Consider the following 18,607-nt stretch of genomic DNA (forward strand, 5'->3'; position numbering starts at 1 on the left):
GAGCTGATTGTGAAGACGCGCAGAGCACATTACCAGTAAAAAACCCAATGAAGCAGCTACACTTAGACCAATCAGAGAATATTAATTTTTCTAGCTATAATTATAAAATAAAAAGCACTTTGTCATTAGCTAAACACAATAATCACGAAGGCAGAGAATTTTCTTAGGAAAAAACCATCTATCAGTTTTTTTGCCCCAATAAGATGAGGCTGCAGACTCCCTTTAAAAAAAAAAAAAAAAAGTTTTTCCAGCAGGGGCCCTCCTGCTGTGCCTGAAAAGTGTGTGGCCACTCTCCTCTTTGCTTATACCAGCCATCTTCTGTTTTTCAACACGGAACACAGAACATTCAGTCATTCAGACAACTAGACACGAACATACATGAATTGAATACATGGACAGACCAGTGCACCAGACATTAGACAAGACCTTAGACAAAAACACAAAGAGGGCAGAGAACTTGTGCTGTAGGGCCCAGAGAGAACAAAGCAGGGTGCCCCTAAAATTTCTCTCTGCTTCTGGGACATTTTCTTCCCACCTGATGCAGTTTCTGACTACAGCCAGTCTGCCTGATTATTAAATCCAAACCCTTTTATCTCTCTCACCTAAGAAAGCAGCTTCTAGAAGCTGCAGTCTGCCTGTTATGTTCCCAGATCCTGATATCTCACTGCTGAACATAAGTGAACCCAGCGCTCAGGTTTAGCACTGTTCCAGCTTAGCCCATACCACACCTGGCAACCATATGCCTGTGGCTTCTCATGTTCCGGTACGAATTTTCTTTAATCCTTTCTTCTTCCATGGAGCTCCAAACCAGCAGTGTTACTCCCAGTGTCCTCTGCCTTTCCCAGGCCCCGAGTGGGACATCAATTTGTTGGGGCTAGCATTTGGCTCTCATGTCTGGGTTCGAGCCTGGGATGCATTTTGAAACTGAAAGAAAAGAGGGAATCTAGGCGGGTAGCAAGACAAATGGAGCCAAGACAGTATTCAGATCAAGACTCAAATGTTTAATGATAATCTGTACTTTATAAAAAGGGAAGCCCATCCGCCCGACATGCCAAGTTCCTTGTGAAGTTGTCAGAATTGGCTTTTAGCAGGAACTCGCGAAAATCACAGTTCAGTGTTAACTCTGGAAAATCTTAGAGAACAGGTTCAGCCTCAGGCAGGTAGCAGGCAGTGTAACATCCAAGAAGAGTGATGAGAAGCAGCACAGCAGGTGGCTCTGCCTCAGTGGTAGATGGTCTGAACCAGCCTGGCTAGGCTGGAAGGTTACGTAATGTCATCAGTATGAACCTGGAAATTAAGTAACAAGATGGTAAACAATGTACTGGTCTAGTCTCTCCTGTTTTTTACTTTTCCTTAATTATGTTACCTCCCTGGCTCTGTCTTTAAATTTTTGATCTTTTCTATTCTTGAATGTTTTTCTACTTCTAGTGTCTTTCTCTAGTTGTAGTAACTTCCCACACCACTTGTCTGCCTGCTGTGCTATCCCCATCTCTCTATCGCTTTTCAAGCATTTATGTTGCTGTTATAGTCTAGGATGCATAGTCTTTGAATTTTCTTGTTCATATACCTATTTTCATCCTAGTTTACTAAACTCGTGGGCCTTGATCAGAGAAAAAATTTGTCTTGGCTTCATTATTTTTTCTCGCCGTCTAGCTTCTCTCTCTTTCAGCCCCAGCCTCCCTTCCAGAAATACCTGGTTCATGTAGGCCGCAGGCCAGCCTCCTACTACAGAGTTCTATCTTTCCTAACCTCTAATAAACTCACAAACATACTGGAAACTTTTAGATATCTTCTTCATAAGTTCTTTTAGAAACTCTTAGAAAAAAAATAAGAATGAAGTAAAATTTCTATTTCTCATACTGATATTAAACTAAAAATTATAGGCTATCATGTTATTAATTTTCTTGTAGAAGAAAAAAAGACTGAGATGGTACAAGTAACAAGGATTTACATGACAAATAATTCACTCAAAATTCTGATATCACTCCTTTTGAAGAGTTTTATTCCAACAAAAGAGGTGCAATGAATCTTCTGTTTGTGTGGTTAGAAAGTAAAATACAAATATTAGAAGGTGGAATAAGAGGCTAAAAATGACAGAGAAAAACAGAACCCAGGAATAATATAGTGTAAATGAAGGAAACAATTGGATCTTGGGAGTTATAAAACATCACACTGGAAGTGATACCTTAAGAACATAAAACTGAATTGGAGAGAAAGTAAATATTTAGCGTATTTGTCAGCAGTTACAGGGTATGTTACAGCAAAGATACATGAAGGAGTGTCAGGAATATGTGCTCAGCTGATCTCCATGCTTAGGTCTCCATAAATGCTAAGAGTAATGGGGAACTGCTGAGGAAGTAGGGAAGACATGTTTTTCATTTATCTGAAGATATTTATTTCATTTAATGTATATTAAAAACAGAGTTTCAGGTAATTTGTATGACAAGAGTGTTTACTCTTCTGATTAGAGTTGTCCATTCTTTCATGTCACTCATGACAAGTTTTAGAACCTATATATTCAGGAGTCCTGACAGCAAGAAATGAGGAGACAGGAGAAAGAATAGAACAGAATTAAGAGATCAAAGATAAGACAAGGAGAGCACACAGGAGAGAAAGTCATATGAATGTGCAAATTGAGACTTGGACTCAGTCTATCATCTCTACACATGAGACACTAAATGTGATGAAGAATCTGCATACCCTGACTCAGGGGAGTCAACAATGTCCAGCAAGATGGAAGAAAGTGAAAGAGACATTCCTGACACTGCTTTGACGCCACCAATAAAAAACAGTGATACTAAGAGTCTTCATCTTAACAATTGGCAGCCATGAAACACTTTTGCTGATATAGCAACCAAAGTATTCTCAGAATTGTCCCCATCCCCACCCAGTAAGTAGAAAATCAAGTAGAAAGTCATTGTCTACAAAAGGATGTGAGGGCAAAGAGATCCCTGTTGAGCTCCCTCTCAAATATTTTGAAGCTGTCATTTTATTTTTGACTCCTGCTATCTAGTAACTATAAATATTTTCAATTTTAGGTGGGAGTTGCTTCTTCCTCCTCAATTCTCAGTGACATTTTTCAATTCTCAAATACTTTTCGCACAATACCCAGTGATAAGTACCAGAGTGAGGCCATTGTGAGTTTAATAAGACATTTTGGGTGGGTATGGGTAGGTGCTATAGCATCTGATGATGATTATGGAAAACATGGAGTAAAATCATTTAGAGAAAAAAATGGAGAGTGCCAACCTCTGTGTTGCTTTCTCTGAAACCATTCCAAAAGTCTACTCCAATGAGAAAATGCAAACAGCTGTTGATGCAATAAAGAGTTCCACTGCCAAAGTCATTGTGCTTTATGCAACTGACATTGACTTCAGCCCCTTTATGCTGGAAGTGATTCATCATAATATAACTCACAGGACATGGGTAGCCAGTGAAGCCTGGATTACCTCAGGTCTCATTGCAAAGCCTGAGTATTTTCCCTATTTTGGTGGCACTATTGGATTTGCAATAGCGAGAAGTTTTATACCAGGACTAAAAGAATTCCTTTATGATGTATACACTAACAAAGATCCAAATGATGTCTTGACTATTGAATTCTGGCAAACTGCTTTTAACTGTACCTAGCCCAACAGTAGTGTGCCTTACAATGTGGACCACAGAGTGAATATGACTGGTAAAAGAAGATAGATTGTATGGCATGTCTGATCAGCTTTGCACTGGAGAGGAGAAGCTAGAAGATCTGAAAAATACCTATATGGATACATCTCAGCTAAGAATCACAAACAATGCCAGACAAGCTGTTTATCTTATAGCTTATGCCATGGATCATTTAAGCAGAGCTGACATAACAGAACAATATAGGGAAAATATAGTATGTCCCATTATACCTGACTTTGAGTCCGATAAAGTACGTTATTTAACCCTATAATGTAGCATGATGTAAATCAAGTGTTTATTCCCATATTCATACCACTGAAACTGCTGATTTGCTTCCATATGGTTTTACAGCATCAAAACTTGTCTGGGTGACTTGATTCTTCATTATCAGTCCTCATTTCTTACCATTTACTAGGTTTGTTATCAATGATAACAAACCCCTCTCACAAAAAATAAATAATGCCTTTTACAAAATATTTACAAAATAATTATTCTTCACAGCAATGAAATGTAAATGTGTCTAGAAATAAAGCATGAGGTAGTGCCTCTGGTTTACTCCTTTGGTCTTTTACCCATGTAAACAATATGCAACTTGCAATCTAAGATCACTACTTGGATTCGAAAAAAATGAGCTTCATGTTAGGCAAAGACAATTATGTCCCTCCAGGTTAGGATGAGTCCTGCATATTATTTACAATTTTGCTTACACTCCAGGCCTTTTGTTTTAACAATTTGTCTTATCTATTTAAAGGATCGACTAGACAGTGAGGTCTTTTTACAAAATAGCAAGAGCAAGACAAATGGATGGATGTCAGGGGATAGAGATTATAGCTGGTATCTGCGACATTCAGTCTACTGTGCCTCTCCATCATCTGTCAAACAATTCAATGTGGTAAAAAAAAAAAACATGAGCAGGTTTGCCAAGACTAGTCTTATCCATTCAATTTCTGCATGTTTCTGTCCATCCCTCCCATTTAGAAAAGATAAGGAACTTGAGCATCAGTGCTTTGGTCTTGACCCACAGGAGGTCCACAAAACATTACTCGTGCATTACTTCTTCCTTTCCTGACCATTATTTCTTTACTCTTATATAATAACCTGTCAATTTACCAGTGGCCTCATTGGCTGGGACCCTTGCATTTCCACTTAACTTTCATTTTCACTTGGTCCACACTGTATTCAGTTCTGGCTGTTGTTAGTCCCTGAGATTACACTCTTCATTTTGTGAATCTAAAAAGCTGGTAAATATATCAATACAATACTCTATTTTTAAAGAAACCAAAACAATACCCATTATTTGCTTGTGTTTCACGATTATCCCACCAATAGACAAGACTAAAAAAACTTTGAAATTCTGTTCTTTGTGCGTTTTTTTATTGAGAAGAAGGGATTATCCTCAATGTGTCATTGATCCTATAGATTTAATGTTAGTGCCATGAACTATTGTACCACAGGCCGTGGCAATTTCTGCATAAAGGTAGCTTACAATTGAGAAGTACACTCTCAAGACAATTTCCTCCTAATCTTTTACAGTCCAGCTAAAGTGGACTTTATCTGAGAAATGAAGAATTTCCAGTTTCCTAAGTCAGTCAGCCATTACCTCCTCCATGACCTTTTCAACGTTCTTTCTACACTAGCAACTATGATGTGAAAAATCATTTCCTGTAAAAAGATAACACACATCTACTCACCCAGATAGGGAGCCCTAAACACACCACATTCACACACCAACAAAGACCAACTCAGTCAACCAGTGGATTTTACTGGGGTAACTTAAAGGAATTTGAGAGAGGAGTTAAGTACAGAAGCAGAAATTATTCTAAGACAGATGCAACACCAGGTCAACCCCAGCATGAATAACAGCTCACAAAAATCTTTGAACCTTAAGAATAGCTTTCATGCAGGTCAAAAGTCTGTCCTTCCCTAATTGGTCAAAACAAATTTCAGGCAGCTCAGCTGGTGTCTGTTTATCCTCAGCAGAAGGACTGTTCTCAAGAGTTTTCTTTGAACCTCATCTTGTCTGATTCTTCTTTGCACTTTAACTCACTCTAAGAAGGATTCTCAGTTTTCCTTTCTTATGCCATCAGTGCTATCTAGTTAATATGCACTGTTTCATGGACTTCTTAAAGCTATTTTGAGATATTTGCCTTACTACATAAAGAGCTTCCGTGAAACAAAGAAATGTTTCAATTTTGGTGGAAACTGTGACACAACAGCAACATAATCTTATTGAATTTTAATTTAAGAGCTTGATTGTCCAGTCTTTCTACTAGACTGAGATTTTCAAAAGAAGGAAATACTTGTGAATATTTGAATCTTTACAAAGGGAAAATGGGTAAGGAGAAATGAAATCATTTTACACTAGCAAATACATACAATTGTAGTATACATCAATGGCATATTAAATTTGTACAGATGCCAAAAGTAAGAAAAAATTGGTAAAATTAAATTTCATAAATTATTTAACCTAGTATGTCTAAAATAATATTTAGTAGGTTTTAATAATTTAATATTTTCATGATATTAAAATAATAAAGTGAAATTATTTATGAGATAGATTCAATTCTTTTTAAAGCTTTATAATGTAGTATGCATATTATATGCACAGAATATGTCAATTTCCCCCAAACATTCTTTCTGTTTTAACTGCTACCTGTGGCTAGAGGATATCAGAGTTGGTAACAAAAAAAAAGCATTAGAAAAAAGAGAATACGATGAATTACATATGAAATTAATCTACTTTCTTTATGAATCTTCATTTTCTAAGTAAATGTTTCCAAATTACTTTTTCTTCTTTTGTAACTCTTCCTTTACTCCTCACTAGTAGCTACGGGATCACATTAGAAAAATAAAATTTACTACCCATGATGGAAACAAAATTGAGTTTAATTTCAATGAAGACATAGAAAATGGATACTATGATATCCTCAATTGGCACATGGATAACTGTAATGGTTTGGATATCTTTGGACCAGGGAGTGGCACCATCTGGAGGTGTGGCCTTGTTAGAATAGGTGTGACTTGGTTGGAATGGGTGGGTCACTGTGGGTGTGGGCATAAGATCCTCACCTTAGTTGCCTGGAAGTCAGTCTTCCACTAGCAGCTTTTGGATGAAGACATAGAACTCTCAGCTCTGCCTGTGCCATGCCTGCCTGGATACTGCCATGTTCTCACCTTGATAATAATGGACTGAACCTCTGAACTTGTAAGCCAGCCCCAAGTAAATGTTGTTTTTTATAAGACTTGCCTTGATCATAGTATCTACTCTACTACATTCTTGGCAGCCTTATTTATAATAATATGAAGCTGGAAACAACCCAGATGTCCCTCAACATAGGAATGGATACAGAAAATGTGGTACATTTACACATTGGAGTACTATTCAGCTATTAAAAATAATGAATTCATGAAATTCTTAGGCAAGTGAATGGAACTAGAAAATATCATCCTGAGTGAGGTAACCCAATAACAAGAAGACATACCTGGTATGTACTCACTGATAAGTGGATTTTAGCCTGTAATCTTGGAATACCCAAGATACAATTCACAGACCACATGAAGCTCAAGAAGAAGGAAGATGAAAGTGTGGGTGCTTCTGTCCTTCTTTGAAGGGGGAACAAAATAGCCATGGGAGGAGAAAGAGAGACAAAGTATCCAGCAGGGACTGAAAAACAGGCCATCCTGAGACTGCCCTACCTGGAGATCTATCCCATATACAGTTACCAAACCCAGATACTATGGTAGATGCCAACAAGTGCTTGCTGACAGAAGCCTCATATAGTTGTCTCCTGAGAGGCTCTGCCAGTACCTGACAAATACAGAGGTGGATGCTCTCAGCCAACAATTGGACCTAGTATAGTGTCCCCAACAGAGGGTCTAGAGAAAGGACCAAAGGATCTGAAGGGGTTTACAGCCCCATAGGAGGAACAAGAATATCAACCAGCCAGTCCCCCAGTGCTCCCAGGGAATAAACCATCAACCAAAGAATACAGATAGAGGGACCCATGGCTCCAGTTGCATATGTTCTTGTTGGACACCAATGGGAGGAGAGGCCTTTGGTCCTGTGAAAGCTCGATATCCCAGTGTAGGGGAATGCCTGGACAGGGAAGCAGGAATGGGTGGATTGGTAAACAGAGGGAGGGGGAATGAGATAGGGAGCTTTTCTGAGGAGAAGCCAGTAAAGGGGATAACATTTGAAATGTAAATAAAGAAAATATCTAATTTAAAAAATGAATGGATAGATTTGCATTCTTCTTCATGCCAATCTCCACTTGAGTCAGCACTATTTGTTGAATATGCTGTCTTTTTTCTGCTAGATGCTTTTGACTTGTTTGTGAAAGATCAAGTGACCATAGGTGTATGGGTTTAACTCTGTGTATTCCTTTCTATTTCATTGATCTACCTACCTGTCTCTGAACCAATACCATGCAGATTTTATCACTATTGTTCTGTAGTACAGCTTGAGGTCAGGGATGGTGATCCCTCCCAGAAGTTCTCTTATTGTTGAGAATAGTTTTTGTTATCCTAGGTTTGTTGTTATTCCAGATGAATTTGAGAATTGCTCTTTCAGTCTCTGTGAATAACCCAGTTGGAATTTAGATGGGGTTTACATTGACTCTGTTGATTGCTTTTGGTAAAATGTCTGTTTTTACTATGTTAATCCTGCCAATCCATAAGCCTGGGAGATCTTCCATCGTCTGAGGTCTTCTATTTCTTTGTTCAGAGACTTGAAGTTCTTGTCATACAAATCTTTCACTGGCCTTAGTTATCGTCACACCAAGATATTTTATATTATTTGTAACAAGTGTGAAGGATATCATTTCCTAATTTTTTCTCAGCCCATTTATTCTTTGAGTACAGGGATTTCTTTGTGTTAATTTTATATGCAGCCACTTTGCTGAAGTAGTTCTTTATCAGCTATAAGAGTTCTCTAGTGGAATTTTTTGGGTCACATAAGTATAATATCATGTCATCTACAAATAGTGATATCTTGACTCCTCCTTTCCAATTTGTATACCTTTGACCTCCTTTTGTTGTCTAATTGCCCTGTCTAGAACTTTGAGTAGTATAAGTGGGAGTTGGTAGTCTTGTTTGGATTTATCCTAAGTCTCTGAGCTAGTCACCCTCTGGGTACTGGCATTTTGCATAAGCTGTTTATAAGTGGTAGGAGTTCTCTGGTAGAATTTTTGGGGTCACCTATGTATACTATCAGATCATCTCCAAATAACAATACTTTGACTTTCTTTCCAATTTGGAGTTTCTTGATCTATTTTAGTTGTATTATTGTTCTGGATAGAACTTCAAGTACTATATTAAATTCATATGGGGAGACTGTACAGTCTTGTCTGGCTCCTCATTTTAGAAGGATTGCTTTTATTTTTCTCTCCACTTTATTTTATGCTAGGTATCAGTTTGCTCTATATTGACTTTAGTAGTTTAGGTTTGTTCCTGTATCCCTGATCTCTCTAAGACTTCTTTCATGAAGGTGTGTTGGGCTCTTTCAAAGGCCTGTAAGCATCTAATGAGATGATCATTTTGTTTTTTGTTTTTTGTTTTTTTAATTTGTTTAGATGGTGGATTACATTGACAGATTTTCACATGTTAAAACATACCTTCATCCCTGGGATGAATCCTACTTGATCATGGTGAATGATATATTTGACATGCTCTTAAATTTGGTTTGCAAATAATTTAGTAAGTATTTTTTCATATGTTCATAAGATATATTGGTGTGTACTTCTTTCTTTGCTGAGTCTTTCTTTGTTTTTGGTATCAGGGTGATTATGGTTTCCATTTTCTATTATTTGGAATAATTTCAGGAGTAAACATTAGCTCTTCTTTGAATCTCAAGTCAGATTTTGTGTTGAAATATTTTGACCCTGAGGTCTGTCTTTCTTCCTTTCCTTCCTTCCTTCCTTCCTTCCTTCCTTCCTTCCTTCCTTCCTTCCTTCCTTCCTTCCTTCCCCTCTCTCTCTCTCTCTCTCTCTCTCTCTCTCTCTCTCTCTCTCTCTCTCTCTCTCTCTCTCTCTCTTTTGTTCTTTCTTTGTTTTTTTCCCCCAATGGAAAACATCAATGACTATATCTATTTCCTTACTGGCTATGGGTCTATTTTAAAAGTTTATCTGGTCTTGACTTTACTTTGGTAACTGGTATGTCTCAAGAAATTTATGAATTTCTTTTAGCTATTCCAATTCTATGGAATACAGGTATTCACAGTATGACAAAATGATCAGTGAAATTTCTCAATGCTATTATGTCCCCTTTTCCATTACTGATTTTATTTATTGGGATATTCCCTCTCTGCCTTGTAGTTAGTTTGGATAAAGTTTGATTTGTCTTGTGTATTTCTCAAAGAACTAACTCTTTATTTCATTGATTCATTGTATTGATCTCTTTGTTTCTACTTTATTGATTTCATCCCTCAGATTGATTATGTCTGACTTCTACTCCACTTGGGTGTATTTGTTTCATTTTGTGCTAGAGTTTTTTGTTTTGTTTGTTTTCTTTTGTTGTTTTTTGATTATTTTATTTATGCTTTTAGTTTACTAGCATGGATTCATGCTAATTTCTTCATGAAGCACTTAGTGCTATGAGCTTTCCTCTTACCAGTGTTTTCATTGTGTTAAATAGGTTTTGGGTATGTTGTTCATTCTTTTTCATTGAGTTCTAGCAAGTCTTTAATTGTTTTATTTCTGCCTTGACCCAGTGGTCATTCAGTAGAGTGTTGTTCAGTTTTCCTGACTTTATAGGCTTTCTGCTGTTTCTATTTTTGTTGAAATCCTGCATTAATTCATACTGGTCTGATAAGATACATGAGGTTATTTCAATATTCTCATATCTTTTGAGATTTGCTCTGTGAGAAAGTGTGTATTCAATTTTGGAGAATGTTGTATGATTTGCTGAGAAGAAGGTATATCCTCTTATGTTTAGATGAAATGGTCTGCAGGTATCTGTTAGGGATGTTTGTGTCAGAGAATTTATTAGTTCCATTATTTCAGCATTTATTTTCACTCTGGATGACTTACCCATTGTTGAGAGTGGGATGTTGCTGACTCCCACTGTTAATGTGTTGGGTTCAGTGTATAATTAAGCTTTAGCATTGTTTCTTTTACAAATGTGGGTACCCTTGCATTTGAGGCATAGATATTTCTATATTGAGGTCTTGAACTTGTTTATTTCATTCACTTGTTTGTGCTTTTCTAGATTTCTTTTGCTTTATTCATTTATGTATTCAATATAGATTATCTATACATATATATTCATTTACTCATATATTTATTTATTTATTCATTTTATATCTGAATCATGGCACCCCCATGCCTTATTTACCCCTTCACTTAAACATGCCCATCATCCCCTGTTTCTTTCTCCTCTGAAAAGAGGTACCTGGGTAAAAACCCACATGGCACATCAAGTTACTGCATGAGTGTGCATATCCTATCCCACTGAGGCCAGATAAGGCAGCACAGTTAGAGGAATAGTATCTATAGGCAATCAACAGATTTAGGGAGAGGCCTTACTCCAGTTGTTGTAGGGCTGAATAAAGAACAAGCTGCGCATCTCCTACATATGTTAGGGTGTCCTAGGTCCAGCTTATGTATGCTCATTGGCTAGTGGTTGAGTGTCTTGTAGCCCACAAGAGTTATCTGTCTTTCTGGGTTTGCTTTTTTTTAATTTCCTATTTAAAAACTTGTATCATCTTCATAAGATTGGATTTAAAATATAAAGTATTTTCCTTGAGCTTCAGCTGTGTTAGAATACCCAGGGTTTTCTGGAAAAGGGTAGGTGGGGTCTGGTGGTAGCATATTGCTCTGGGTGTTCTTGTTTGTTTCTTACTAGAGCCTGTACTCGTCTGGGTTTGGAGATACTATAGGGTTAAGTGTCAGTTTTGACATTGTCTTGTTGGGAGGATGATTTCTCCTTGCTTTTTTTCTTCTCTGATCTTCTGCCTTGAACACCCAGTGGTTGCAGTAATCAGAGACACTTTATGTCTAGTAGTGTCTCTCCACTGGAGTTTTGGTAACCTGCATAATGTCTGGAGTTTTGGGTTTGGGGTTCCTGTCTCCTCTTAGGTTCTGGAAATTAGCAAAAGCCTCAGGAGTTCTGGATACTGGTTGGCTTTATTGGGTTCCAGGTACCTTAGGGTTCTGAGGATTTTAATACTGGCATAGTCTCTACTAGATGAGGAGTCGTTTTGAACATTGTCTTCAGTTTATAGAGGCCAGGAGAGGATTAAATTGAGGTTATATTCAAATAATGAAGCTGATTTATATGTAATTCAAACAAATAAAATGCATAAACAGCACAAAAATGTGTATTGCTTCTTAAATGGTTTATGGCATTGTAGGCATCACTGTTCTAGGTTTTTATTTTGCTTTTGCCTTTGGTTATTGTTCCTTTTTTTGTGAGAATTAGAGTTCTTTATTTCACTCAGTATTAACAGCATGTAATTAGCAACATCGTACGTTAAATTACACTAAATGAGAACACAGCAACAGGATTTCTTCACATTTCCTAGTATAAAAATGTGCTGTAGTCAGTGTTTTTTTCCAGCTCTAGAGCATTTACTCTCTAGAAAAAATATAATTCATATCATCAAGTAAGGCAATTGATTATTTCTCTTTAGTTATATTTCCCTTGGAAACTTATTGAAAATGTAAGCATAGAATCACTGTTTCTTCCCTTTTTTTGCTTCTATGTGATTCTGAGTGTCTGTTTTGCTCCCCATGCCATTTCACATAGCACAATTGAGATGCTACAGATTCATTTACTAATGCTGTTTGCTTCCCTTTGACATCTACAATCTTTCTTCTATGAGGTTGAAAGTAATATCAAAACATTTCGTCAAGTGTTTTTGAAGGGCTCTATTTGCATAAACTACTTCACAAACAAACATAAGCTTAACATGAATTTGAGCATGGAACAATCTTTCTGCACAAATACTATATAAATATTTTTTTTTCTTTTAGAAAAATGCTACTAGTTAGAGGTGGTTGATGAGTAGTCCCTACCTTGAGGAACTTTGCTTCTAGATTATAATGTAGGAAAATCTCAGAACAAATTTCTCTAGAAGTTGATTAACAAGCCCAAACAAAACGTCCAGACTAGTAAATTACAAACCTTTAAAAAGATGTCCAATAGCAATTTTTATGGAATTCATACCTGAGGCAAATATGATGTTAAAAAAATGATTTAACTAATTAGGCTAGTAGGAGTAAATCTATTAAGAAACTTCTAGAATGAAGAATAAAGTTAATAGTACCATTTCTTACATGAAAGAGTGATGCCTCGCTTGATTTGTATACTCTTCTACTACAGAAGTAGAGAGTATCTCTGAAATATTTTGTGTGGGGACATGAATAATTACAACTGTAGAAACTCATTCTTTTTTTTAATTTTTAATATTTTTTGTTACATATTTTCCTCAATTACATTTCCAATGCTATCCCAAAAGTCCCCCATAGCGCGCCCCACTTCCCTACCCACCCATTCCCATTCATTTGGCACTGGCATTCCCCTTTATTGGGGCATATAAATTTTGCAAGTCCAATGGGCCTCTCTTTCCAGTGATGGCCGACTAGGCCATCGTTCGATACATATGCAGCTAGAGACTAGAGCTCCGGGGTAGTGATAAGTTCATCATGTTGTTCCAACTATAGGGTTGCAGATCCCTTTAGCTCCTTGGGTACTTTCTCTAGCTTCTCCATTGGGAGCCCTGTGATACATCCAATAGCTGACTGTGAGCATCCGCTCCTGTGTTTGCTAGGCCCCGGCATCGTCTCACAAGAGACAGCTATATTTGGGTCCTTTCAGCAAAACCTTGCTAGTGTATGCAATGGTGTCAGCGTTTAGAAGCTGCTTATGGGATGGATCCCTGGATACGACAGTCTCTAAATGGTCCATCCTTTCATCAAAGCTCGAAACTTTGTCTCTGTAACTCCTTCCATGGGTGTTTTGTTCCCAATTCTAAGAAGGGGCACAGTGGCGACACTTTGGTCTTCATTCTTCTTGAGTTTCATGCATTTAGCAAATTGTATCTTATATCTTGGGTATCCTAAGTTTTGGGCTAATATCCACTTATCAGTGAATACATATTCTGTGAGTTCCTTTGTGATTGTGTTACCTCACTCAAGATGATGCCCTCCAGGTCCATCCATTTGGCTAGGAATTTCATAAATTCATTCTTTTTAATAGCTGAGTAGTACTCCATTGTGTAAATGTACCATAATTTCTGAATCCATTCCTCTGTTGAGGGACATCTGGGTTCTTTCCACCTTCTGGCTATTATAAATAGGGCTGCTATGAACATAGTGGAGCATGTGTCCTTCTTACCAGTTGGGACATCTTCTGGATATATGCCCAGGAGAGATATTGCTGGATCCTCCGGTAGTACTATGTCCAATTTTCTGAGGAACCGCCAGACTGATTTCCAGAGTGGTTGTACAAGCTTGCAATCCCACCAACAATGGAGGAGTGTTCCTCTTTCTCCACATCCTCGCCAGCATCTGCTGTCACCTGAATTTTTGATCTTAGCCATTCTGACTGGTGTGAGGTGGAATCTCAGGGTTGTTTTGATTTGCATTTCCCTGATGATTAAGGATGTTGAATATTTTTTCAGGTGCTTCTCTGCCATTCGGTATTCCTCAGGTGAGAATTCTTTGTTCAGTTCTGAGCCCCATTTTTTAATGGGGTTATTTGACATTCTGGAGTCCACCTTCTTGAGTTCTTTATATATACTGGATATTAGTCCCTAATCTGATTTAGGATAGGTGAAGATCCTTTCCCAATCTGTTGGTGGTTATTTTGTCTTATTGATGGTGTCTTCTGCCTTGCAGAAGCTTTGCAGTTTCATGAGGTCCCACTTGTCAATTCTCGATCTTACAGCACAAGCCATTGCTGTTCTATTCAAGAATTTTTCCCCTGTGCCCATATCTTCAAGGCTTTTCCCCACTTTCTCCTCTATAAGTTTCAGTGTCTCTGGTTTTATGTGAAGTTCCTTGATCCACTTAGACTTGACCTTAGTACAAGGAGATAGGAATGGATCGATTCGCATTCTTCTACATGTTAACAACCAGTTGTGCCAGCACCATTTGTTGAAAATGCTGTCTTTCTTCCACTGGATGTTTTTAGCTCCCTTGTCGAAGATCAAGTGACCTTAGGTGTGTGGGTTCATTTCTGGGTCTTCAATTCTATTCCATTGGTCTATTTGTCTGTCACTATACCAGTACCACACAGTTTTTATCACAATTGCTCTGTAGTAAAGCTTTAGTTCCGGCATGGTGATTCCACCAGAGGTTCTTTTATCCTTGAGAAGAGTTTTTGCTATCCTAGGTTTTTTGTTATTCCAGATGAATTTGCAGATTGCACTTTCTAATTCGTTGAAGAATTGAGTTGGAATTTTGATGGGGATTGCATTGAATCTGTAGAATGCTTTTGGCAAGATAGCCATTTTTATAATGTTGATCCTGCCAATCCATGAGCATGGGAGATCTTTCCATCTTCTGAGATCTTCTATAATTTCTTTCTTCAGAGACTTGAAGTTTTTATTATACAGATCTTTCACTTCCATAGTTAGAGTCACGCCAAGATATTTTATATTATTTGTGACTATTGAGAAGGGTGTTGTTTCCCTAATTTCTTTCTCACCCTGTTTATTCTTTGTGCAGAGAAAGGCCATTGATTTGTTTGAGTTAATTTTGTATCCAGCTACTTCACCGAAGCTGTTTATCAGGTTTAGGAGTTCTCTGGTGGAATTTTTAGGGTCACTTATATATACTATCATATCATCTGCAAAAAGTGATATTTTGACTTCATCTTTTCCAATTTGTATCCCTTTGATCTCCTTTTGTTGCCGAATTGCTCTGGCTAGGACTTCAAGTACAATGTTGAATTGGTATGGAGAAAGTGGACAGCCTTGTCTAGCCCCTGATTTTAGAGGGATTGCTTCAAGCTTCTCACCATTTACTTTGATGTTGGCTACTGGTTTGCTGTAGATTGCTTTTATCATGTTTAGGTATGGGCCTTGAATTCCTGATCATTCCAAGACTTTTATCATGAATGGGTGTTGGATCTTGTCAAATGCTTTTTCCGCATCTAACAAGATGACCATGTGGTTTTTGTCTTTGAGTTTGTTTATATACTGGATTACGTCAATGGATTTCCATATATTGAACCATCCCTGCATCCCTGGAATGAAACCTACTTGGTCAGGATGGATGATTGTTTTGATGTGTTCTTGGATTCGGTTAGCAAGAACTTTATTGAGGATTTTTGCATCAATATTCATAAGGGATATTGGTCTGAAGTTTTCTATCTTTGTTGGGTCTTTTTGTGGCTTAGGTATCAGAGTAATTGTGGCTTCATAGAATGAGTTGGGTAGAGTACCTTCTGTTTCTATTTTGTGGAATAGTTTGTGAAGAACTGGGATTAGATCTTCTTTGAAGGTTTGATAGAACTCTGCACTAAACCCTTATGGCCCTGGGCTTTTGTTGGTTGGGAGACTATTAATGACTGCTTCTATTTCTTTTGGGGATATAGAGCTGTTTAGATCATTAACCTGATCTTGATTCAACTTTGGTACCTGGTATCTGTCTAGGAACTTCTCCATTTCATCCAGGTTCTCCAGTTTTGTTGAGTATAGCCTGTGGTAGAAGGATCTGATGGTGTTTTGGATGTCTTCAGGATCTCTTGTTATGTCTCCTTTTTCATTTCTGATTTTGTTAATTAGGATGCTTTCCCTGTGCCCTCTAGTGAGTCTGGGTAAGGGTTTATCTATCTTGTTGATTTTCTCAAAGAACCAGCTCCTTGATTGGTTGATTCTTGAATAGTTCTTCTTGTTTCCACTTGGTTGATTTCGCCCCTGAGTTTATTTCCTGCCGTCTACTCCTCTTGGGTGAATTTGCTTCCTTTTGTTCTAGTGCTTTTAGGTTTGTTGTCAAGCTTCTAATGTGTGCTCTCTCTAGTTTCTTTTTGGAGGCACTCAGAGCTATGAGTTTTCCTCTTAGAAATGCTTTCATTGCATCCCATAAGTTTGGGTATGTTGTGGCTTCATTTTCATTGAACTCTAAAAAGTCCTTAATTTTTTTCTTTATTCCTTCCTTGACCAAGGTATCATTGAGAAGAGTGTTTTTCAGTTTCCACGTGAAGGTTGGCTTTCTATTATTTATTTTGTTATTGAAGATCAGCCTTAGTCCATGGTGATCTGATAGGATGCATGGGACAATTTCAATATTTTTGTATCTGTTGAAGCCTGTTTTGTGACCAATTATGTGTTCAATTTTGGAGAAGGTACCATGAGGTGCTGAGAAGAAGGTATGTCCTTTTGTTTTAGGATAAATGTTCTGTAGATATCTGCCAGATCCATTTGATTCATAACTTCTGTTAGTTTCACTGTGTCCCTGTTTAGTTTCTGTTTCCATGATCTGTCCATTGGTGAAAGTGGTGTGTTGAAGTCTCCCACTATTATTGTATGAGGTTCAATGTGTGCTTTGAGATTTACTAAAGTTTCTTTAATGAATGTGGCTGCCTTTGTATTTGGAGCATAGATATTCAGGATTGATAGTTCCTCTTCGAGGATTTTACCTTTGATGAGTATGAAGTGCCCCTCCCTGTCTTTCTTGATGACTTTGGGTTGGAAGTCAATCTTATCAGATATTAGAATGGCTACTCCAGCTTGTTTCTTCATACCATTTTCTTGGAAAATTGTTTTCCAGCCTTTCATTCTGAGGTAGTGTCTATCTTTTTCTCTGAGATGAGTTTCCTATAAGCAGCAAAATGTTGGGTCTTGTTTGTGTAGCCAGTTTGTTAGTCTATGTCTTTTTATTGGGGAGTTGAGTTCATTGATATTAAGAGATATTAAGGAAAAGTAATTGTTGTTTCCTGTTATTTTTGTTGTTAAAGTTGGCATTCTGTTCTTGTGGCTGTCTTCTTTTAGGTTTGTTGAGGGATTACCTTCTTGTTGTTTCTAGGGCGTGGTTCCCGTCCTTGTATTGTTTTTTTTCCTGTTATTATCCTTTGAAGGGCTGGATTCGTGGAGAGATAATGTGTGAATTTGGTTTTATCGTGGAATACTTTGGTTTCTCCATCTATGTTAATTGAGAGTTTGGCTGGGTATAGTAGCCTGGGCTGGAATTTGTGTTCTTTTAGTGTCTGTATAACATCTGTCCAGGATCTTCTGGCTTTCATAGTCTCTGGTAAAAAATCTGGTGTAATTCTGATAGGCTTGCCTTTATATGATACTTGTCCTTTTTCTCTTACTGCTTTTAGTATTCTATCTTTATTTAGTGCATTTGTTGTTCTGATTATTATGTGTCAGGAGGGATTTCTTTTCTGGTCCAGTCTATTTGGAGTTCGGTAGGCTTCTTGTATGTTCATGGGCATCTCTTTCTTTAGATTTGGGAAGTTTTCTTCTATAATTTTGTTGAAGATGTTTGCTGGTCCTTTGAGTTGAAAATCTTCATTCTCATCCACTCCTATTATCTGTAGGTTTGGTCTTCTCATTGTGTCCTGTATTTCTTGGATGTTTTGAGTTAGGATCTTTTTGCGTTTTACATTTTCCTTGATTGTTGTGCCGATGTTCTCTATGGAATCTTCTGCACCTGAGATTCTCTCTTCCATCTCTTGTATTCTGTTGCTGATGCTCGTATCTATGGTTCCAGATTTCTTTCCTAGGGTTTCTAACTCCAGTGTTGCCTCATTTTGGGTTTTCTTTATTGTGTCTACTTCCCTCTTTAGGTCTAGTATGGTTTTGTTCATTTCCATCATCTGTTTGGATGTGTTTTCCTGTTTTTCTTTAAGGACTTCTACCTGTTTGATTGTGTTATCCTGTTTTTCTTTAAGGACTTCTACCTGTTTGATTGTGTTATCCTGTTTTTCTTTAAGGACTTGTAACTCTTTAGCCATGTTCTCCTGTAATTCTTTAAGTGAGTGTCTTAGTCAGGGTTTCTAT

At 37.5% G+C, this 18,607-nt stretch overlaps 1 pseudogene; it reads left to right on the forward strand.

The window, feature by feature from the left end:
- Positions 1-18,607, forward strand: part of LOC110288914 (vomeronasal type-2 receptor 1-like) — a 61,662-nt pseudogene that overhangs the window by 37,242 nt on the left and 5,813 nt on the right.

Source organism: Mus caroli, unplaced genomic scaffold, assembly GCF_978045245.1.
Source record: "Mus caroli unplaced genomic scaffold, Mus_caroli_1 scaffold_3, whole genome shotgun sequence".
In the NCBI taxonomy this organism is placed as follows: Eukaryota; Metazoa; Chordata; class Mammalia; order Rodentia; family Muridae; genus Mus; species Mus caroli.